Source organism: Pristiophorus japonicus, chromosome 25 (assembly GCF_044704955.1).
Source record: "Pristiophorus japonicus isolate sPriJap1 chromosome 25, sPriJap1.hap1, whole genome shotgun sequence".
NCBI classification, from domain to species: domain Eukaryota; kingdom Metazoa; phylum Chordata; class Chondrichthyes; family Pristiophoridae; genus Pristiophorus; species Pristiophorus japonicus.
The window spans coordinates 19,797,343-19,821,810 of NC_092001.1; the positions used below are offsets into that span (position 1 = coordinate 19,797,343).

The following is a 24,468-nucleotide window of genomic DNA, read 5'->3' on the forward strand; positions in this document are numbered from 1 at the left end:
TCAACCCAGGAATCAATCTAATGAACATATATTGCACCACCTCCAAGGCATCTATACCCTTCTTTAGATAAGGAGATCAAAACACCACACATTACTCCATGTATGCTCTCACTTAGGCATTGTACAATTTCAGCAAGACTTCCTTACTCTGATGCTGCATCCCCTTACAATAAAGGGCAAGATGCCATTTGCCTTCATTATTGCTTGTTCTGCCTGCTTGCTAGCGTTCTGTGTTTCTTGCACAAAGACACACATAACTCTCTTAACACCAACTTTTAAAGATTTCTCAGCATCAAAAAATTGTTTTGTTATTCTTCCTACCAAATTGAAAAACGTCACATTTCCCCACGCACTGATTCTATCTGTATCCCTTTGCAGAAGGTTTGTGTTCTCACATCTAACTGTTCGACTTAGCTTTGAATCCTCTGAAAACTTAGATATATTACACTCAGTCTCTTCATCTAGGTCATTAATATAGATTGTAATTAGTTGAGGCCCAAGCACTGACCTTGTGGCACCCCACTAGTTATAGTCTGACGAGCTGAAAAATAACCCGTCTATCCCTAATCTCTATTTTTGGTCCGTTAACGAATCCTCTATTCTTGCTAGTACACAAACTCCAATGCAAATAGATAATCTAGATTAAGCTTATCAAAAGGCATCATAACTTTCTGCCCCTTAGTTGTTTCTCATGAAAAGAGACCGTATTTCGCTTTGTTCCCGAACTACCGAAACCTTCCTCCTCTTTGACCACAGTCTGAGGTTGAACCAGGCTGTTCGTAACCTTCACCTCCCACATAACTTTGGGCTGAGTTTCCGACACCATATCCTCGCCATCTCCAAGTGCGCCTACTTCCACCACCATTACATTGCCCGATTCCGCCCCACCTCAGCCCATCTGCTGCTGAAACCCTCACCCCTGCCTTTGTTATCTCTCGACTCGACCATTGCAAAATTCTGCTGGGCGGCCGCCCATTACTTCACTCCATAAAGTTGAGTTGATGCAAAATTCTGCTGTCCATACCTTAACACACACCAAGTCCCGTGCACCCACCACCACTGTTCGCGCGGACCAAAATGGCTCCCAGTTGAGCAACACTTCCAATTTAAAGTTCTTATACTTGTGATATCTCTATCAGTTCCGAAAACCCTTAAGTCATTTGAGATAGTTGCACTGTTCAAATTCTGGCCTCTTGTACAATCCCGATTTCCATCGCTCCACCACTGGATGCCACGCCTTCGGCTACCTGAGCCCTAAGCTGCACAATTTGCTCCGTAAACCTTTACACCACTCTTCTGCCTATTCTCCTTTAAGACACTCCGTAAATCCAACCTATTTTCAAGATTTCGGTCACCCGCACCCCAATTTAAGTTAAAGTTGCGATATAAATGCAAGTCATTCTGGCTGACTTGATGAATGTGTTTGTATCTTTAACGTTGCTGAATAATTTGTGTTATATTCGAGAATAATTTCAACTGTACGGCGCAGAAACTAAATTCGGGCTTACAACCATTGTAGGTAATACAAATTGTGGAGCTTTGGGGAGCGGATCGGTGAAAAATGATTGTGCAAATTTGTTCAAAACCAGTTCAACGGGTAAAGCGCGGATCTGTTTGAGCCTGTTGCAAGTGATGAAGAAATAAATTATGGAGCAAAATTTGCCTTTCTGCATTTCAAGCACAGATCAGGAAAACATATCAGGAAATGGTACAATCCTAGCGCTAGCATTATCAATGGACTGAGAACGAGGTGCTGGGTGTGCATTGTTTCCCGTCCGTTTCAAAGAAAGACAGCGAGATACAGAGCAGAGTGGTTTGGTGGGAGTTCAGAATGTTGGGGCTGGTTTTATAAAATCAGGCATCAACAGTCTGGAATGTGCTGCTCGCAATCTGCAAACCACTTAAATGAAGAAATGGAGAATCATTGCTCAGCTTTCTCCCGAATTCACTAAATGTATCTGTGGGCCAGAGGGCTTTCGTTTCATGAACGTGTTACATTGAATATACATAACACCACATATACTTTAAAAATGCAAGGGCCAAACAGAGACAGGGCTGGTGCTGTGTGCATGCAAGAGCCGACAAAATAATGGTAGCTGATAAAATGGAACAGCCATAGAAGCTAGGTGAATCACATATTACCACTGATGACATTGTACAAAATCTTGAGTGAAACATGAAACATGGAAAGAGGAATTCATGAAATAGCGAATTCGAAGCAAACAAGTCATTTAGCTCAGCAACGATGATAAATGCAAGCATTGAATTCACAATCCTTGGCCAAGTTGAATGATGATACAAAATGATTTCTCAATGATAGTGGTGATGTAAATACCATTGACAGAGGCATTAATAGCATAGCTTCACTCGTTGTGTTCAGTAAGTGGAGGCAAGGAAGGAAATTAATCCTAAAATCACCATTGCCCATCTGAGGGAACCAAGCTTAACGCTTGACATTCCAAAGTCACTGTTCCACGAGAGGGGCTAAGCCATGTTAAATGGACAATGTAACGTCTGGACGACTGCACTGGGAAGTGTAAAGTAGTTGGCCCTTTAATATCACTACAGAAAGGTGGCAGTTTTAGCGATGTTTACACGGGGAGTTGTTTGGGGAGGGAATTCCCTGGTGGAACAAACCATATTGAACCGCGTAATAGATTCAATCTGCATTTTTCGGCGCGCATTTCCTGATGTCTTTCGAACGGGGATCCTTTTGATTAGGGACATCTTCTGTCTCTGAGAAGAAAACCTAAACAGCTGCAATGTTTCTCGTCCAGTCTGCATCTCAATACCCACTTCAAAGACAGCGTTCTGCTTATGTTGCTGACTGCCATATTTTGGGAATTTAAGCCAGGCATGGGCGCAGGTCAGGGAGCACAATGCTGAACTGACCTGTCAACCGTTATGATTCGCGTGTACTTTCTCCTCGGGACATAGTGTGGAGCAGCTTGAACTGACCTGGAAGTGTTTGGTGGGTTGGTGTAGATCCAATTTAACGTTGTTTCACGCGATGCGATTTTCAAGGTACTTATTGTAGCAGACTTGCTAACGCTTGCTACTCGTGTTTGTGGGCTCCTTCCATTATTGACTGCTTCACAGAGAAAAATGTAGTCTTTGACGCGCTGTTTATATTTTGCTATATTTTACTTAATTTATTTGAAGAAGCAATCTGTTTATTTAGAATCTGCGTATTGGTCTGTTTGACAGTACATTCAGTCAGTATTTCAACGAGAGGAAAGTCCCAAAACTGCTGTGCAGATTATAGATTTGTTGTTGCCATCCCATGGTCTGGGTACCGCTTGCCTGGAGATTGGATTAGGTAATATTTGTTACAGCGGAACTGGTTCAATCTTACACAAAAAAACCATTTGTTAACACAAATATGGTTGTCTCTGTAAAAAGTCTTCCACAGAATAACAGCTCTGTCACTGAAGTGTGCGCCGTTAATCCAGATCCACAAATGACAAGACTCAAGGGACAGCATATTTGCACGTCTGTGCTGATAATAATTTAGCAGTTATTGTTTTATATAATTCAAATAATATACGAAATAAAATGTTGCATTCAATCCATGTCTGCAATAAACATTTATCAACCCAGAAATATATTTCATCTTCGAATTAGAAATACTGCATATCAGGTTTATACTGGGATATATCAGTCGGGAGTACTTTCAACTGGTCGGATCCGTTTTTACTATTTAAACTATTACAATCTTTTTGGATAAACATCTTAAATGCTCAATGCGGTCTTATTTGGGCGTAAGTTATATGTTAAAATATTGGTTAATTTGGAGGAAATTTATATATTTAAATACAGGTTTGTTTGGAGTTTCGTTATAAATTTAAATACAGGTTTGTTTCGAGGAAAATTATATATTTAAATACAGGTTTATTTGGAGTTGTGTTATGTATTTAAATACAGGTTTGTTTGGAGGACAGTTATTATTTAAATACAGCTTTGTTTGGAGAACAGTTATATATTTAAATATATGTTTAATTGGCGATAAGTTAGGTTTGTATATATAGGTGTGTTTTGAGTTAAGTTATATATTTAAATATAGGTCTGATTGGAGGTAAGTAATATACTTAAACAAAGGTTTATTTTGGATAATTTATATATTTTATTGTAGGTCTGTTTGGGGAGAGTTATATATTAAATACAGATTTGTTTGGAGCCAAGTTATATAATTAAATACAGATTAATTTTATTATTGGTAAAAATCTCCATTGAAAAAGATTTTAAGTTTTTGCCAAATAAGCTGACAGCGAACTTAGCCAAGGCAGCAAACGAGCTTCAGATATTGGGTTATGCATTTCAGACCATTTTAACCAGAACACTTTTCCTTGATATCCTCCATGAACAAAACCTTAGCAGTAAAAGTAACAAGATCGGGCACTTACCAGCTTTCACAGTCAGCGTGGTGCCAGCTCCGTACTCATCCTACTAGCCACAGTAAGTCAGCTCCTAGTCAGCGCAGGTAAAAAAGCGTCATTGAAGCAAAGGTCCGATAATACGTATACCAAAACAACTAGGCTCAAAGGAACTTGCTGAAAAATTAGAGTCAGTCATACATTTCAATTTCGGCCAATTTCAATCTATGTCGAGATATATTATGTGCAGTGCGAAATCCTGTAAGAGTGAAGAATAAAATCCATCTGGGAATTCGGATATATTTAAACCAAATGACGGATTGGAATTGATTACTAACTTTATGCAGTAACAACCTTTAATAAGAAGCACATTGTACAGCCACCGTCACGAGTAGGAAACCAGATAACTGTTGGTGAGGTTTGTGCTATGGGCCGAGTCACTGTGCCACCCCATAGACACATAATTTCACATCAGCACAAGAACTCCATTGTTGCAAACATCACAGAAATTCCTTCATATTCCAACATATTGATTGAAAGTTGCAGTAAATATGGTTCAAATCATTGCTTTATATTGGGTTCTCTATAAAGAGTTATATTTAACAGCCGCTCATAAAGATCCTCGAAAGAATTCATTGTGCACTACGATTATGATTTAACATTTAGACAAAAATCACATAACTGAAAAGAGAAAACACTTTAAAGATATAATCTAGTGTCTGACACAGGCAATGTGTATTTAATCAGGACGTTATTAGCCACCGTGAGAATAACCTGTATTAATATTCTATTAAGTCGTGTGGGGACAGCTTATTTATTGCGAGGATACTACATTCAATGTATAACCACTCGCACAGTGACAGAGAGCAGTACAAAAAGGTCCACTGCGCATTAATACAAGAGCCTCAGACCGGGACAAATACTGCGATCCAGATTCCTGCCTCAATACATCTTGCGAGATATTTTCTTGTAAGAAAGAATTTTATTTTTCCAAAATATTGAGTGTCTGCACTTCATGATCAAGCAACAGGTAAATATTGATCTTGTTCGTAAAACAAAGTGAGCTGACAATTTGTATATTGCAGGGACCTTCTCCTCCAATGCTGTGGGATCATAAGCGTTGCAGATGTACGTGGCACTGTCTTCAACTTTCAGGTTAGTGTTTCGCATAGAAAATGTTTTTGCTCTGCTGTTGACTGCTTCAACATGTCGTCCGCGAATCGACATCAGCTCCTTGTTTGATGAACTCGGATTTTTCCGGTAGCAGCACGTGCTACCCAAAGCATAGCTGGTATCAGATCGGACACAGTTGATGGTCATGGATTCGTCTGTCTTTTTCGTTGCCGTTCTTGGTGTTTGGTCTATTATCCTACCAGAGGCACATGAATGGAGAAAATATATTTAATGCATCGCGTATCTCAACAGAAAAAGAGTTTTAAGCCGGGACAGTTTCTACAATGTAGAAGGAGCAACATCAGAGAGCAGGAGTACCCCGTGCTGCATATAGACTGAGGTTTTCATATAACTTACAGAAATTAAAACTAAGAGATGAGTCAGTGAGTACAATTATACGACAGGTAGCAGTGTCAGATCACCATGTGTGGGGTGATGTGCAGCTGGCTGAGTGAGATACACTGTCACATGCACTTTGCTCATAGTCCCGGGGAAAATGGACATTGTGTGAGCTCCATTCCCCTGGCAGGTAGCATGTAATGTTAGAATAAAGCAGGTGGAATTTCCGCGTGTAAACCTGGGCTTTTTGAACTGTTGTCCCTCATTGGACAGCAGTTATACAATCCATAGATCTGCCAGTTTGAGCTGGGTTTTGCTGCTGTTTAGTGCATTGGCGATCTCACCCACATTCCCATCCATAGAGCACTCTGCACACTAAACCTCAACATAGCACTCCCACTCTCGCTTCTAGTGCAAACCCAAAGCACTTCACAGTCCTGCGCATGTGATTATACATCTGCATAACTTAACTGTGTGGGAATTCAAATCAATCTCTATAAATCTAAATATTAGCCTAGTTATTAAATGGGGAAAGGGTAGTTGGTAATAATTGCGGCGTGTGGTGCATCAAATTTATAAATTGGGATTAATTTCCACATCTTGTTTTACATTGAAACTGCTGGCGCCGAATATCTCATAAAATGAGGCACTGGTGAGAGGAAACACGTTGGCTGCGTTTCCAACATTACGACAGGAACTACAGTTCCAAACGAGTTAATTGGTTGTAAAGTGATTTAGAACGTCCTGATTTCGTGCAAAGTGGTTTGGAAATGCAAGTGTGTTTTTTTTTTCTTTCCTTTGTAAACTCAGCCCAGACTTCAGTAATTGTACTTCCCCTTTCTCATGAAGCCTATGATCTCAGCACTGTATTCGACAGTGTCAGGGCTGAGCCATTCTCCTGGTTTAGAAGCTCAATTATCCCGAAATCCATTCCGTTTCCCAGCTGGCTCACTTGCTCTTTGTCCCTGTCACTGTTGTCTTACTGGCCTCACTGGGCTGATCATTGCAAATAACCAGCAGCTTTCACTTCTAATAGATTGCAGGATATTAACTTCACATAAAGACCATGAGATACGGCAATCCAGTGGACTGGGAGATTGAGAGAGAAAAACAAAGGGACACAAATACAATATTAAGAGCTGTAAATAGAGAATTTGAAAAAGCTTCCAAGTAATAGAACGACTTACAGTGAACGAGTTGATAACCATATAAGCAGTGAGGCAGTGGCGAAGCCAATTGTAGGCCCATTAAAGAACGACACTGATAATACTGCAACATATATTGAGTTACTGGCAGATTTATTAAATGAGTGCAATGTATCCGTTTTCACCGTAGAGGAAGAGGATAGAGTAACAGATGATGAAATAGAAAATAAATAAATGTAGCAGAAGACATTTCTACTTTCAGTATTAACAACAAAATCTGTAATGAAATAAATAATGCGACTTAGCACAGATAGATCTGCAAAGGCTGGTAGTTTCCACCCCTGCATATTAAACAAAGTTGGTGCGAAAATTGTAGACGTTTTATTCAGAATCTTGTAAAGCTCTCTTGATTCGGGAAGATTGGAAAATTTCGATAATCACTCCATTATTTAAGAAGACATGGACAGAGGAACAGGTAACTACAGGCCCGTCAATGTAATGTCAGTTGTGGTAAAGCTGCTGGAGTCTGATATTTGAGGAAAGAGTGTTGAGCACGTGAACAGATGTCAGGTGATCAGAGAGAGCCAGCTTTTTAAGGGTAAGTCATGTCTGACTAAACAAGTTTAATTTTTGAGGAAGTCATTAATAATTTAAACAATGATACGTCTATGGATGTTAATTATATGGACATTCTGAAGGCAAAGCTTCCTATAAGGTTGCAGAGAAAAGAATATCAGCAAAAGGGATTTATTACATTCAATTCCGAAGCAGCGCTGGTTAAACTTGAAACCACAACGCTGGATTATTGCTGGAAGGCCTCCGGATTACAAGTCCAGTAACAGAACCACTACGGTGCCGTTACAGAAAGAGCTATGAAACAACATCAGTAAATGCTCGATTATTTAGCCTTTAAATGAGGCGAACGTATAAGTAACAGAGGAAAGGTTAAACCTGAGCTCTACTTCAAGTTAAACCATGACTCAGGACGATGAGACGCTGGTACAAATTGATAAAGGCCAGTTCAGGACTGACGGAAGGGAGGACTTCCATACACAAAGAATGACCAATCACTGGGGTCGCCTTTCAAGTGGAAGTGACATCTTTAAATCAGACAAGAGGTGGTTGGGATTTCTAATAATGGCAAACTTAGTATAAACAAAATGCTCTCTCACTTTTATTTATATCTAAACTCTATATCAATGACACCAGCCTTGTTATTACTATCTCAGTGACAGTAGCACTGATGTATTCCGTTGGTTCATGCTCTGTATTGTGCATTTCCTCAGTTTCATGTCGATATTGGCAATAACATTAAAATTACCCGCATTAATCAGCATAATTAGAGACACCCCTTGCATCGCTCACCCAGACACTAATGTCAACATCCACGTCACTCAAAAGCAATGCTGATGCAAAATGTTCCCCTCTTTGCAGAATGCGCTGATTCTCGTTGTACTGACGTTCCCACGCTTTGCGCACCATCTTGCCATCCGGCGGAAGCGCTGATCCCCAGTTGGGTGCTCTCTACACAGGAGTACTCCCTTTGTTTATTGCAGAATTGACCTGGAGGGTGTTGCACGGGGCAGTTCCGTGCAATCGATTTTTAAGTCAGTTCACGGACACCCATGTGTACGTCGAATTTGTGAGGTTGCAGCCCACATGAAATATTAGATGGGGCTGCTCCTCAAATTGTGGTTGCACTTCAGTCACACGTTCCTGATCTTTGAGCACCCTTTGCGGAGGGGAGAGTGCAGGTTGGAAGATCTCCTCCAAGGACTGCTGCGGAACATGGCCACGTTGGCCAGTAACGATCCAGGCTGCGGTCAGTCGAGGGGGTCGTTCAGCCCGACTGCCTGCCTCTCTTCCGCATTTAGCTTTGAGCCAGGGTGTCCCTGGAGATGGAGCATGCGGTGTCCACCAGAATGCTCGCAGCCTTCCGCGAGAGGTCGGTGCCGGAGGGACTGGAATGCATCATTTCAACCGGGATCAGAGTTTTAATTTGATTTAATTTGAAAAAGATTCCCTGAATGTTCAATTGTTAATTTGTGGTTTTTGGTGCCCTCAAAAAAACAAGGGAGCACGTGAATGAATGTTTCCACCAAAATTATTGTACTGTGGTTCCACGGTCGCTCCCAGTTCTTGGAAACCTAAAACAACTAATTATTTCCCATGTCGAGTCAAGCCAATAATCTTTTGTAAGAGCATCTTGTCCCAGGGATAAAGAGACACACCTTTATTTCAGCAATAACGATTAGGTGGCCAAGTTGTACAGAACAGATTTTATGCTGAACTATTCTCTGTGAATATAAATTAAGCAATGCGGGTCCAAGTGAACGAGGACCTCGTTTCTCACCCCAAATGCTGGGAATGAGCAATATATAGACATGGCTCTTATACTACAATGACTACACAAAGTTTTTCAGTGGCTGGGAATCACTTTGGGATGGCATGAGGTGGTGGAATGCGCCATAGAAATACAAGTTCTATTGCATATATTGAATGTTTCTTTCTCAATGCGGTCCTGTGCTAATAGAGATTACATTTTTTAACATAAAAACATTCAAACAAATCAATTCATAAATAGTATTGATGGAGTTCCAATCCGAATGGTGCTTAACAAGTAAATGCTGCCTTGAGTTCAGCCAATCAATGCTGGCGGCTCTCAACGCAACACACAGGCGGGGTTTGCCCAGGTGTCACCTACAGCGCAAAGTTTCAAATCAAAAGTGAAATAAAACAAGGAGCTGATAATTTGTTGGGTGTGATCACCATTACCTCCCACATCCATATTATCAACTAATAATACAGATCTACTCCTTACATCTGTCGCCGTGCACAAGAAACTGCACAACTTGTTAAATAAAATAGACTTGAGATGGACAAGGAGTAAGATGATTGCACACATCTCCATGTATAAGATATTTTGTCCTTATCACCGCATTTATAGTAATTGAGCTTTAGGCTGTTTGGGATTTCCACATTACAAGTTATGGTTGAAGCGGTGGGATCCGAGTCCAGATATTATGGGTATACAGGGCAAGATTTCAAAATTTGCAGATGAAACATAACTTGGATCTATAATGAACGGTGTGGAGGATGGCGATATAGTTCAAGAGCATATAGATTGGCTGGCAGAATGGGCAGACACGTGGCAGATGAAAGTTAATGAGAAAAGTGCGAATTGGTACATGTTGGTAGGATGAACGAGGCGTGGCAAAATACACTAATGGGTACAAATCTAAAAGGGGTGCATGCAAAGACAAACCTGGGGGTATATGTGCACAAATCGTTGAAGATGACAGAGCATGTTGCTAAATCGTTTAATAAATCATACGGGATCCTTTGCTTCATAAATAGTGCTATAGAGCACACACCAAAGGAAGTTATGATGAACCTTTATAAAACTATGGTTTGGCCTCAACTGGAGTATTTTGTCCAATTTTGGACATCGCAATTCAGGAGGGATGTGAAGTCCTTAGAGAGGGTACAGAAAAGATTTACTAACAATTTTCCAGAGATTCAGGTGGCTAGCAATCTTCCAGAGATTCTTGTGATGCTGTGGCAGTGCTCCACAGAGCAGCGGAGACTGTGAGAAGACTTGATAGCTTTCTCCAAAATCATGAGGTTTATAGACAGACTAAATAGAGAGAAAATGTCTCCGTTGGCATATCGGTTGGGAACCAGAGGACACATATTTAAGTTGATTTGCAGAAGAACCAAAGGCGACATGACTAAAAATGTGTTCATGCAGCGATTCATTAGGCTTGAAACTTACTGCCAGAAATGACGGTGGAGGCATATGCAATCGTGGCTTTCAAAAGGGATTTGGATGAATACCGGAAGGAGACACATTTTCACGGCTGCTGGGAAAGCGCGGGGGAGTGGGATTAGCTGAGGTTTTCTTGCCGAGAGCTGGAACGGGCTCAATGTGCCGAACGGTCTCACGCTGTCATGTAAGCATGTCATAATTCTATGGTTCATTTCCTCTTACAACATTTCAGCCAGAATTTGTCTTAAAATGAGTAGACGTTAAGGTCCAATTTTTTCGGATAATACTTAGAGCAGCCGTTTGTGAAACATCTCAGTCCTGCAAGTTCCTTCCTGGAAAATGATTGAGAAACGTGCAAAACATATTTGGGATCTGACCGAATGAAGCTTCATTCAGCGAGTGACTGACAGAGGCTATGTTAGTTTTATTGATAGGAATCACAGACTGATTACAATTAAAATAATTGTCATCTTGGCAACAGGTCAAAGCTTTGCAAACAGTCCTCTCAGCATAGCCACGAAGAAATATTTTAACTTTTTCTCGGCACCAGTACTTGTATTATTTGTCTGTAAGTCACAATCTAACGACAGGCTGCGGATAGCTGGTGCGGGACCAGCGCTCAGTCATGGCCCTATGGTAGCATCCTGCGAGCTGAGCTCAATTCTGCAGCATACTAACAAGGTTTTACAGCTAAAAGTTAGATCCTAAATCAGTTTTCGTCATAAAGGCACGCAGGTAAAGCCACTTTTCAACAAGTCTTGCTGTCTGTCTATCAACTGAATCATTTCAGCTGAATCGATTAGTGCAAAATCTGTATTGAATAATGGAATTTTTAGGTTAGGCTATATTTGTCACTAACTGCTCAGTTCTGATTTCCTGTAGACTTAAAATCATCAGTAATCATGTAAATGAGGGGCCGAACGCGCCCCACTTTGAGCAGCTCAAACAGCTGCAGCTAAAATCTAAAGATCTGGTTTGTCTTCTTCTGAACCGTGCGACCTTTGAGGGTTTTGGTGGAGATGAACAGCAAAAAGGAAACACCGTACGCTGTAACGTAAAGATATCAAGGCTGACATCGCCAAGGAGGTCCATTTGATTCATTTTGACAAAATGATCAAAGCCTGCTGTGTGACCCTGAGGGTGTGCTCTGGAGAATGCACTAATACAAATCGACAATGTTTGGGGATAAATTTTAAAGGGGGCGGGGTGGGGACTGAAGAACCAGAGACCGGGGGCTCACACACACGCACACATCGGTGAATTGACAGGAGAAGCTAAGTATGTTAATTAAACATATGAGATCTTTGGTTTTATTAAAAACGATAGAGTACAAAAGCACGGATGTCCTGCTGCAACTGTGTAGGGTATTGGCGAGGCCGCACCTGGAGTACTCTGTGCTGTTTTGGTCACCTTACTTAAGGAAGGATATACTAACTTTGGAGTGGGTACAGAGACGATTTGCTCGGGTGATTCCGGAGATGAGGTGGTTACCTTATATTGATAGATTGAGTAGACTGGGTTTTTACTCGTTGGAGTTCAGAAGAATGAGGGGTGATCTTCTAGAAAAATTTATAATAATGAAAGGGATAGACAAGATAGAGGCAGAGAGGTTGTTTCCACTGGTCGGGGAGACTAGAACTAGGGGCACAGTCTCAAAATACGGGGGAGCCAATTTAAAACCGAGTTGAGAAGGAATTTCTTCTCCCAGAGGGTTGTGAATCTGTGAAATTTTCTGCCCAAGGAAACAGTTGAGGCTAGTTCATTGAGTGTATTCAAATCACAGATAGATAGATTTTTAACCAATAAGGGAATTAAGGGTGACGGGGAGCGGGCAGGTAAGTGGAGCTGAGTACACGGCCAGATCAGCCATGATCTTTTTGAATGGCGGTGCAGGCTCTAGGGGCTAGATAGCTTACTCCTGTTCCTAATTTTTATATTATATAGAGTATAAACACAAGGAAGTTATTCTAAATCTTTGTAAATTAGAGATGAGGTATAATCTGGAGTAATGTGTCCAATGCCTGGCTCCACGTTATATGAAGTATATCTGCCTTGAAGATGATGATGAGGGATTTAACACAAAGATCCCAGGGATGAGGGAATCCCGTTACGTGGAAGGAGAGGCTTCGATTCTTCTTCTTAGAGCAAAGTGGAATACGTCGAGGTTTAACAAGGGTGTTGAATATTATTATTTTTTTTTACTGGACAGATAGGGTAGACTGCTTCCACTGGAAAGAGGGGATGTACTATAGGACACATATTTACATAAGAACATATGAACATAAGAAATCGGAGCAGGAGTGGACCATATGGCCCCTCGAGCCTGCTCCGCCATTTAATATCATCATGGCTGATCCGATCATGGACTCAGGTCAACATTCCTGTCCGCTACCAATGTCCCCGTATTCCCTTATCCGTTTAGAGACTGTCTCTCTCTGTCTTAAATTTATTCAATGACTCAGCTTCCACAGCTCTCTCAGGCAACGAATTCCGCAGATTGACAACCCTCTGAGAGAAGAAATTCCTTCTCATCTCAGTGTTAAATTGTCGGCCCTTATTCTAATATTATGCCCCCTAGTTCTCGTCACCCACATCAGTGGAAACATCCCATATGCATCCACTTTGACGAGACCCTCATAATCTTGTACGTTTCGATAAGATCACCTCTCATTCATATTTAAATATATGCCAAATAACTAGCCACTTGGGTGATGAGGAGAGATTTTTATGCACCACGTTATCATGGTCTGGAATGCACTGCTCGAAAAGGTTTTTGAAGCCGCTTCAACGGTAACTTTCAAAATGTAATTGGATATATAGTTTAAAGGAAAACATTCACAGGGCAATGGGGAAAGAGCACTGTAGTCGCACTAATGGGTAGCACTTTCAAAGAGCTGCACAATCATGATGGTTCGAATGGCCTCATTCTGTGCTGTGTCATTCTGTGATTTGTTTTACATGTAATTAGTTTGGTTATATATGATTTGGTTTATTATTAATTGTGATGGGTTACCATCCTTGTATTTACTGACTTGCTATAAGGGGTAGATTAATGCATCGGGTTTTGGTTTGGGGAATAATTTGAACGCTGTTGGTAATAAAATCATTGATATCAGGCATGTGGCAAAAGCGACTAAAGAAAGGCTGACTGTTTGTGTACATAATGACATGGAATCTGAGCAAGTAGATGGGGCCTTGGTTTCATATCTCACACAAAAGGCCGCACTATGGACGTTGGCCCACACCCTCAGTACTGCACTGGAATGCTAGCCTAGAGCATATGCTGAAGTCTGTGGTGTGGGACTCGAATCTCTGCCATTCCGCCACTGAAGTGAGTGCTCCCATTGAGTCACAGCTGAAACTTTGATGCCAGATCTCGATGTCGAGTGCTTACATTCGGAATTATCCTCCATGCCCTCCCTGTTTGCAGAAATCGGCCTGCCTTCTTTGGTTATTCTATGTAGATCTTGCAGAAAAGGTCAATGGTATTGAGGAGCTTTTGTTTTTGAAGCCTGGGAAATATTTTCATTGTTAACTATACCATTGTTGGTAGCAGCCTATAGTGTTGCTGGAAGTGTACAAGAAAGTTCCACTGGTGCAGGGTTCCTTTTATGTATTCGTTCAAGGGATCTGGCCCTCGCTGGTAAAGCCGGGATTAATTGCCTATTCCCTAACAGTCCTTGAGAATGTGGTGGTGAACCGCCTTCTGCAACCCTTGTTCTCGGTAGAACTGAATAGCTCGGTAGACCGTTTCAGAGATCAGTTAGACCTAAACTAAATCTGGATATACGCTCTTGGTCTGGAGTCACAAATATATGCCAGACTGGGTTAGTATGGTAGATTTACCTGTAATGAAGGAGTTTAATAGATGGGCTTGTAAGACAATCCGGAAATTGTGTGTTCACAATTACGGTAGCTTCCTGGTCACAATTACTGCCAATAACTTTTTATTGCAGATTTAATTAAATAACTGTACTTAAATGCCCCAGATGCCATAGTGGGCTGTTATATCTCGAGGTCATTACTGGATTACTAGTTCAGTAACATAACCACTATGCGACCGTTCTCGGTTATGTGAATTGAAATGATTATTTGGCAATAAACAGGTTAAAGATATCTGGGAACAGGAGGAGGTACCTCGTCTGTTTATGTTTCACGGGATGCCAATAGCGTTGAGAATTAAGCAAATATCATTGCGAACGAGGGTGGTGCTTTTGTCAGTGATATCCTTTTCATTCCTCCGCGCCCTGTAGGATTGTGATCAGGGGTTGACGCTGCTCCTGACGCAATCTGCTACAACCCCTCATTTCCCCTTCCCCAACAACCCTGAACAGAGTGCAATCCCGGACCATCAACAAGCGCCTCTCACTCAAATACTTGGTACATTATCATTAGGTACCAACCCACTGTATCCACCTGCAAATATTGTTGTCGAGATAGGATTACTTATTCTCCGTATGAAACAATGTCCCTCAAATGAAAACTACTTGAATTATATAATTTTTATACTAATATTTGTTACTGTAATCTACACGCGAAAATCAGCACGATCATAGAATCGTAGAAATTCACAGCACGGAAGGAGCCCATTTTTGACCTATCATGTCTCCGCAGGCCGACCAAGAGCTATCCAGTCTAACCCAACGTTCCAGCTCTGGGTCCGGATCCCTGTGGGTTACAGCAGTTTAAGTGCACATTCAAGTACTTTTTAAATGTGGTGAGCATTTCTACATTTACCTCCCTTTCAGGCAGTGCGTTCCAGACCCACACCCCTCTTGGCATGAATACGTTTCCCTTCAAATCCCCTCTATCCGTCTAACAATTACTTTCACTATGTGACACTGGTTTTTGGCCACTCTGCTAAGGGAAATATCCACTCTATCTCGTCCCTTCATAATTTTATACACCTCAAGGAGGTTTCCCCTGATCAGTTCGAAAGCAAACAAACGCAGCCTATCCAATTTTTCGTCATAGCTAACATTCTACAGTCCAGGCAACATCCTCGTAAATATCCTCTGTACTGTCTCTTGTGCAATCACATCTTTCCTGTAATGTGGTGACCAGAATTGCACTCTAACTGTGGCTGAACCAGTGTTTTATGCAGTTGAAGCATAACCGGTCTGCTCTTATATTCATCGTTGATATTCTCAGTGAGACTGAATTAAATGTTCAGTTGGGATATAGTTGTTGAAGAAGAAGTTTGTCAGTGAATGTTCCGATTAGGGAACTGGTACCCATATCGCTGAGGGTGTCACGTGTTCACTATGAGGTGGCTGATTGACACGATATATAATTAACCATCTCTTCATGAAGTATATATGAGAAATAACCGGTTATTCTGCTTTGACGGGGGGGGGGGGAGAAATCTATAATATTTTCCCATGGGACATTGTATGTCCATAATTTCCTGGGCCATGGTTTGACGTCTTATTCGAAAGTACTAAGCCACTGAGTTCTCTGTCAGTACTGCGACAGAATTCGATTAAATGTCCAAGTTCAAAAAGTGGCGTGAGTCATCGAGACATTTGAATAATTACGGACAGGTAAAGACACTCTGTTCCACGCTGCTTGGAAAACACAATTCTGACACCTTCTGTACTTCAATATATACACGCCTACCAAACAGAACCAGTGTGATCTCCTGAGACAGGCAAACAAACAGAAACATACACTCCAATTTGGGGGGAAAAATCTATGAAATTCCTCTGCGTCCAATCTCGGTTATAGAAACGTTGTCCAGAAGATCACTCCAACCGTGAATTCGCTTTGATCCAGCTCTTGGTTGAAGGAACTTAGCGAAATTGCATTTACCACATGAAATGACACATTGTTCCAGATGTCCATTATTTACCTCGAAAATAACCAGCTCCTTGCAGCTGACCTAGTGCTAGCATTGTACAACTTAAATGTGCGACCCCTGGGTCTGGTTCAGACTGGGACAGCGGGTGATTAGGGAGGGTCTGGTTCAGACTGTGACGGGGGCTGATTAGAGATGGTCTGGTTCAGACTGTGGCAGGGGACTGATTAGCAAGTTTCGGGTTCTGAAAACGACAGGGGCTGATTCGGGAGTTTCTGATTCAGACAGGGACGGGAGTGATTAGGGTGTTTCTGATTCCGACTTGAACAGGGACTGATTTGCGAGTTTCCGGTTCAGTCTGAGACAAGGACTGATTAGATAAAGGTCTCGTTTAGTCTGGGAAAGGGACGAATAAGGGAGATTCTGTTTCAGACTGGTACAGGGACTGATTAGGAAGGGTCAGGTTCAGTCTGGGAAATGGAACGCTGAAGGAGTTTCTGGTTCAGACTGGGACAGGGAAAAATAGTGAGGCTCTGGTTCAGACAGGGCTAGGGATTGATTGGGGAGTTTCTGGTTCAGACTGGGACCGGGGCTTATTAAGGAGTTCATGGTTCTGTCTTGGACAGAGAATGATTAGGGAGGGTCTGTTTCAGACTGTGAAAGTGTCTGATTAGGGAGTTTCTGGTTCAGACTGGGGCAGATACTGATTAGGGAGGGTCTGGTTCAGTCTGGGACAGGGACTGATTAGAAAGTTTCTCATTCAGTCTGGGAGAGGAACAGATTAGGGAGGGTCTGGTTCAGACTGAGACGGGGAAAGATTAGGGAGCGTCTGGTTCAGACATGGAAAGGCAGTGATTAGGCAGTTTCTGGTTCATTCGGGGATAGGTACAGATTAGGGCGTTTCTGATTCAGCCTGGGACAGGTAATGATTATGCAGTTTCTGGTTCAGACTGAGATAGTGTTTGATTAGGCAGGGTCTGGTTCACTCGGGAAAGGGACTGATTAGGGAGTTTCAGGATCAGTTTGGGACAGAGATTGATTAGGGAGTTTCTGGTTCAGTTTGGGACAGGGACAGATTATGGAGTTTCTGGTTCAGTCGAGAACATGGATTGATTAGGGGTTTTCTGGTTCAATCTGTGTCAGGAACGTATTCGGGAGTTCCTGATTCAGTCTGGGACAGGGACTGATTAGGGTGTTTCTGCTTGAGACAGGTACAGATATTGATTATGGTGTTTCGGGTTCAGTCTGGGACAGGGACTAATTCGGGAGTTTCTGGTTCAGACTCAAACAGGAACTGATTAGGAATCGTCTGGTTCAGACTCAGACAGGAACTCATTAGGAAAGGTCTGGTTCAGACTGGGGCAGGGCTGATTCGTGAGTTTATGGTTTAGCTTGGGACAGGGTCTGATTAAGGATTTTCTGGCTCAGTCTGGGACAGGGACTGATTAGGGATCTTCTGGTTCAGTATGTGATAGGAACTGATAAGGGAGGGTCGACTTCAGATTGAGACACGGAATGATTATGGAGTTTTTTTTTCAGTCTAGGAAAGGACTGATTAGGAATGTTTTGCTTCACTCTGGGACAGTGATTGAGTAGGGGGTTTTGAGTTCAGACAGCGACAGTTGCTGATTAAGTAGTTTCTGTTTCAGTGTGTGAGAGGAACTGATTCGGGAATTTCTGGTTCAGTCTGTGACAGGAACTGATTAGGGAATTTCTTGTTCCGTCTGGGACATGGACTGAATTGGGAATTTCTGGTTCAGTCTGTGACAGGAACTGATTCGGAATTTCCTGATTCAGTCTGGGACAGGGACCGATTAGGGTGTTTCTGCTTCAGAGAGGGACAGATACTGATTCGGGTGTTTCGGGTTCAGTCTGGAACAGGGACTGATTCCGGAGTTTCTGGGTCACACTGCGACAGGAACGGATTAGGGAGTTTCTGGTACAGTCTGGGACAGGGACTGATTGTGATCTTTCTGTTTCAGACTGGAAGAGGTAATGGTTGGGGAGTTTCTGTTTCAGACTGGGGCAGGTACGAATTAGAGCGTTTCTGCATCAGACTCGGAAAGCGACTGATGTGTGAGTTTCGGGTTCAGACTGTGACTACGACTGATTAGGGAGTTTCTGGTTCAGAATTGGAGAGGTACTGATTAAGGTTTTCTTGGCTCAGACGAGGACAGGGACCGATTCGGGAGGTTCTGGTTCAGGCTGGGACAGGAAGCGATGAGGTAGTTACTGGTTCAGTCTGGGACAAGAGCTGATTAGTGAGTCTCCGGTTCAGACTGGGATGGAGACTCATTAGTGAGGGTCCGGTTCAATTTGGGGCATGGAAACATAGAAACATAGATTCATATAAAATAGTTGCAGGTGTAGGCCATTCGGTCCTTCGAGCCTGCACCACCATTAAATAAGATCATGGCTGATCATTCACCTCAGTATCCCTTTCCTGCTTTCTCTCCATATCCCTTGATCCCCTTATATATAAGGGCAATATGTAAGTCACTCTTGAATATATCCAATGAACTGACATCAACAACTCTGTGCGGCAGGGAATTCCACAGGTTCACCACTCTCTGAGTGAAGAAGTTTCGTCTCATCTCGGTCCTAAATGGCCTACCACTTATACTAAGACTGTGTCCCCTGATTATGGGCTTCCCCAACATCGGCAACACTCTACCCGCATGTAACCTATCCTGTAACCGTCAGAATCGTAAATGTTTCTATGAGATTGGGACAGGGTCTGATTAGGGAGGTTCTCGTTCAGTCTGGGACAGGGGCTGATTTGGGAGTATCATTTTCAGACTTGGAAAGGGAATGATTAAGGAATCTCTGGTTCTGACTGGGACAGGTGCTGATTCGGGAGGGTCTGGTTCACTCTGGGATGGGGACTAATTATGGAGTTTTTGGTTCATTCTAGGAGATGTACTGAATAGGGAGTATCTGGTTCAGTCAAGGATAGGGACTGATTCGGGATTTTTTGGTTCAGTCTGGGATAAGGACTGATTATGCAGTTTCGAGTTCAGACTGCGACATGGTCTTATTAGGGAGGGTCTGGTTCACTCTGGGATAGGGACTAATTGTGGAGCTTCTGGTTCAGACTCGGATATTTAATGAATAGGGAATATCTGGTTCAGTCTGGGATAGTGACTGATTCGGGAGTTTCTGGTTCAGACTGGAAGAGGGACTGATTAGGACGTTTCTTGTTCAGATTGGAAAAGTGACTGTTTCGCGAGTTTCTGGTTCAGATTGTTTAGAGGGATTGATTAAGGTCTTCCTGGCTTTGTCTAGGACAGGGACCGATTATGGAGTTTCAGGTTCAGACTGGGACAGGGACTGATTCGGATGTTTCTGGTTCAGACTGGGACCGGGACTGATTCGGGAGTTTCTGGTTCCGATTGGGAAAGACACTGATTATGGCTTTTCTAGTTCAGATTGGGACAGGGACTGATTGGGAGTTTACAGTTTCAGAATGGGATAGGGAGTGATTAGTGATTTTCTGGTTCAGACTGGAAGAGGGACTGATTCGGGCCTTTTTGGTTTAGAATGGGAAAGGGACTGGTTAGGGTGTTTCTGGTTCAGATTGCAAGAGGGATTGATAAGGGCGTTCCTGGCTAAGACTAGGACAGGGACCGATTAGCGCGATTCTGGTTCAGACTGGGACAGGGACTGATTAGGGAATTTCTGGTTCAGACTGGGACAGGGACTTATTAGGGAGTTACTGGTTCAGACTGGGACAGCGACTGATTAGGGAGTTTCTGGTTCAGAATGGGCGAGGGACTGATTTGGGAGTTTCTGTTTCAGTCTTGGAGAGGATAGATTAGGAATGTTCTGGTTCAGACTGGAACAGGTACTGATTAGGGATCTTTTGGTTCAGAATGGGATAGGGTCTGATTAGTGAGTTACTGGTTCAGACTGGGAGTGCGACTTATTAGGAAATTTCTGGTTGAGACTTGGAATGCGACAGATTAGGGAGTTTCTGGTTCAAACTGAGACAGGGACTGATTAGCGAGTTTCTGGTTTAGACTGGGACAGGGTCTGATTAGGGAGTTCCTGGTGCAGTCTGTGGTAGGAACTGATTCGGGAGTTTCTTGTTCAAATTGGGAGAGTGACTGAGTCGGGAGTTTCTGCTTCAGCCTGGTTTAGACCTGGACGGTGGCTGGGGCAGTAGGTTTGGTTCAGTCCAAATCTGTCTGGTACAGGGGCTGGCGGGGACGGGTCTGGGTCATTCTGGTTCAGACTGGACAGTGAAATGTGAGGGAGGTCTGGGTCAGTCTTATTCTGCATTGGTCAGTGGACTGTGAGGATGTGTCTCGTTCAGTCTATTTGAGGATGGTACAGGGGCTGGTGATTGAGGGTTTGCCTCAGTGTGGTTCAGACTGCGACAGGAGAGGGTGAGGGATGGTTTGGGTCAGTCCTTTTCAGACTGGGACAGATGATGGTGATGGAAGTTTAGTTCCGTCTGGTGCATACTGTGACAGTGCCTGGTTAGGGGGTCTATTTCACTCTGTTGGAGACTGTGACTGTAGATGGTGAGAGCATCTGGTTCAGTCTGATTCAGTCTGGTACATGCGCTCGTGAGGCAGTGTCTGTTTCAGTCTGCTACGGAATGGGACAGGGGCTAGTGGGGAAAATGTTGCTTCAGCATTGTACAGGGACGAGTGAGCGGATCTGGTTCCGTCTGCTTTACCCTGAAACAGAGACTGGTGAGAGTATCTGAATTAATCTGCGACAGAACTGGTGAAGGCGGGTCTGTGTCAATCTGGTTCAGACTGGGACAGGGGATGGTGAGTGAAGGTGTGGTTCAGTCTGCACAGGGACTGGTGAGGGAAGGTCGGACAGGAGACCGTGATTGAGGTTCTGGTTGAGTCTCGTTCAGTGGCCGATGAGAGTTTTCAATTGTATGAGTTGTGGTGTTCATCGAAGATGACCAGTGATTAATTCAGCCCCTTGCCCGAGTCAGCTTCTTCAAGGGAGTACAGCATATGTGGAGAAGTGATAAAGCTGCTAACCTGTGGGATCTGGGATGGGGGAGAGAATTCTTCTCAAGTTTCGTGACCCAATCGCCCAGGTCTGTTAGCCAATGCTTTGGATTCTGGGAGAGAATAGAGCAAACAATCCCTTGGGGAGACAATGTTCCCACTGTCCCAGGTCGATTGCCCAAACCTGTGGCGTCTGCGTTGGGAGCGAGTGTAATTTTCTGTCGGGTACGTGTGATTCCCGTGGTGTCTGTGGCTTCACAGATCGCAGCCGGGAATGGCAGGATTCGGTCCGGAACCGATTCTGGATTCATGGCAAGAAGGTGTGGAGCAGATTCCCTTCGAGCTGGAATTCCTCTTACACTGACTTCCCAGGGTGGGGGCAGTGTGCGCATCGCCGCAAGTGTGCAGCCTTTTCAATTTATGATGCCGAGCTACCTCGGGGAGGTGGCCGTGTGTGATGTCCCTGTGTAAGATTAAATTGGAAGTCACTTTGGATTGTCTGATCAATGTACTGAAGGTGAAACTACATTATTTATTATTTTCAACAGTTTGCAAATTTTCTGTGTGAATCGACCTTGAACGAAGCGAGATGCGCGATAAACTAAGAACTTTCTGAGCTCCCCGGTGTTATTTCCCAGTGATAATACGTGTGTTTCCCAGTGATAATGTGTGATTCAAACACCATAGTCACTGGTGACAGAGCCAGATCCTTGCGTCAGCAGAAACTCCAAAGCCATGTGTTAGTCATTGCAGATGCAAGTTTTTCAAATAAAGTCTTTGGTTCATTTTACACTTGCAATGCCTCATCCTGAAAAATACTCTCCAGAGCCAGTGTTCTAACAGGTGGATGCAGATTGTGATCTCCATGTGAGGTACAGTTTCTTCAGGTCATGTCCCTGAGCAGCCACATGGATTGGGAAAGTGTGTGATGTCCCTGTGGGGTTCATTACGTTCAGAATCTGACCCTGAGCTGCCCCATGGAGGGAGCAGTGTGTGATGTCCCTGTGGGGTGCAGTTTGTTCAGACTCTGACCCTGAGCTGCCCCAGGGAGGGGGCAGTGTTTGATGTCCCTGTTGGTGCAGTGTCTGACCCTGAGCTGCTCCAGGGAGGCGGCAGTGTGTGATGTCCCTGTGGGGTGCAGGGTCTGGACCTGAGCTGCTCCAGAGAGGCGGGAGTGTAAGATGTCTCTGTGGGGTGCGGTGTCTCACCCTGAGCTGCCCCAGGGCGTGGGCAGCCTGTGATGTCCCTTAAGGGTGCGGTGTCTGACCCTGAGCTGCCCCAGGGAAAGGGCAGTGTGTGATGTCCCTGCAGGGTGCGGTGTCTGATCCTGAGCTGCCCCAGGGAGTGGGCAGTGTGTGATGTTCCTGTAAGGTGCGGTGTCTGACCCTGAGCTGCCCCAGGGAGGGGGCAGTGTGAGATGTCCCCGTGGGTTGCAGTGTCTGACCTGAGCTCCACCAGGGAGGGGGCAGTGTGTGATGTCCATGTAGGGTGTAGTGTGTTCAGTGTCTGACCCTGAGCTGTCCCAGGGAGGGGGCAGTCTGTGATGTCCCTGTGGTTTGAAGTGCCTGACCTGAGCTGCCCCAGGGAGGGGGCAGTGTGTGATGTCCCTGTGTGTTGCAGTATCTGACCTGAGCTGCCCCAGGGAGGGGGCAGTGAGTGATGTCCCTGTGGTGTGCAGTGTCTGACCCTCAGCTGCCCTAGGGAAAGGGAGTTGCGTGATGTCCCTGTGGGGTGCAGTGTCTGATCCTGAGCTGCCCCTGGGAGCGGGCAGTGTGTGACGTCAATATGTGGTCGGGGGCGGGGGGAGCACTTTGAGGAGTGAGTGACTGTGAGCTGCCCCAGGGAGGGGGCAGTGTGTGATGTCCCTGTTTGGTGCAGTGTCTGAACCTCAGCTGTGCCAACGAGGGAGCAGTGTGTGATGTCTCTGTGGTGGGTTGGCATTTTTTCCAGCGAGTGACCCATGAACCGGCCGTGTCTAATGTCTCTGTGGAGAGCAGTATGTTCCAATTATGACCCTGAGCTGCCCCAGGGAGGGGACAATGTGTGATGTCCCTGTGGAGTGCAGTGTGTTGAGTGTCTGACCCTGAGCTGCCCCAGGGAGTGGATAATGTGTGATGTCCCTGTGGAGTGCAGTGTGTTCAGTGCCTGACCCTGAGCTGCCCCAGGGAGGGGGAAATGTGTGATGTCCCTGTGGAGTGCAGTGTGTTCAGTGCCTGACCCTGAGCTACCCCAAGGTTGGGGCAGTGTGTGATGTGCTGCGGGTTGGTGGGCCGGGTGGAACTTTGAGCAGTGAGTGACTGTGAGCTGCCCGGACGAGGGGGCAGTGTGTGATGTGCCTGCGGAAGATGAGATTGGAACTCTCTTTTGGACTGTCTGCTCAAAAGACTGAAGCTGACACCACACTGCGAATAATTCAGATTTTATTTAAGGATAAGCGAGAATTAATAACGGAGTTGAGCAGAAGTTATCGAATTAAAAATGAGAATTATATTGCTCGTGATGGTGATTTGGGAAGGAGGAAGGATTATTCCTCGTTCCTGCAACTGGTATACCTTCTGCCCCTCTCTGGATCGGTGCCTTTCCTGACACGACCACGATGAGAATAATCCAAATTCACGAAGATACACCCCAGGAACGGAGCCACCGAAAAATCTGTCCAAGGGTGTATCTCCTGGTGTGGGTTATTAAAAATATAACACTCACACGAAATGTCATTTATCGAGAAAAGTGTTGTTTATTAAAACCAGATTAATCAACGGAGATCCAGCCTCATTAGTACCGTTACTGACTGCTCTCAACGCCGATCTCATGGGACAAGCTACGCAGTTACATTCTTATACAGTTCAAATACAGTCAAAATGGTGGAACTACGCGGGGAAGTGTTCCATTGGTTAAT

The 24,468-nt window shown here is 44.0% G+C and overlaps 1 pseudogene; it reads right to left on the reverse strand.

Annotated features, from left to right (window-relative positions):
• Positions 1-24,468, reverse strand: part of LOC139238095 (Ig heavy chain C region-like) — a 41,896-nt pseudogene that overhangs the window by 8,612 nt on the left and 8,816 nt on the right.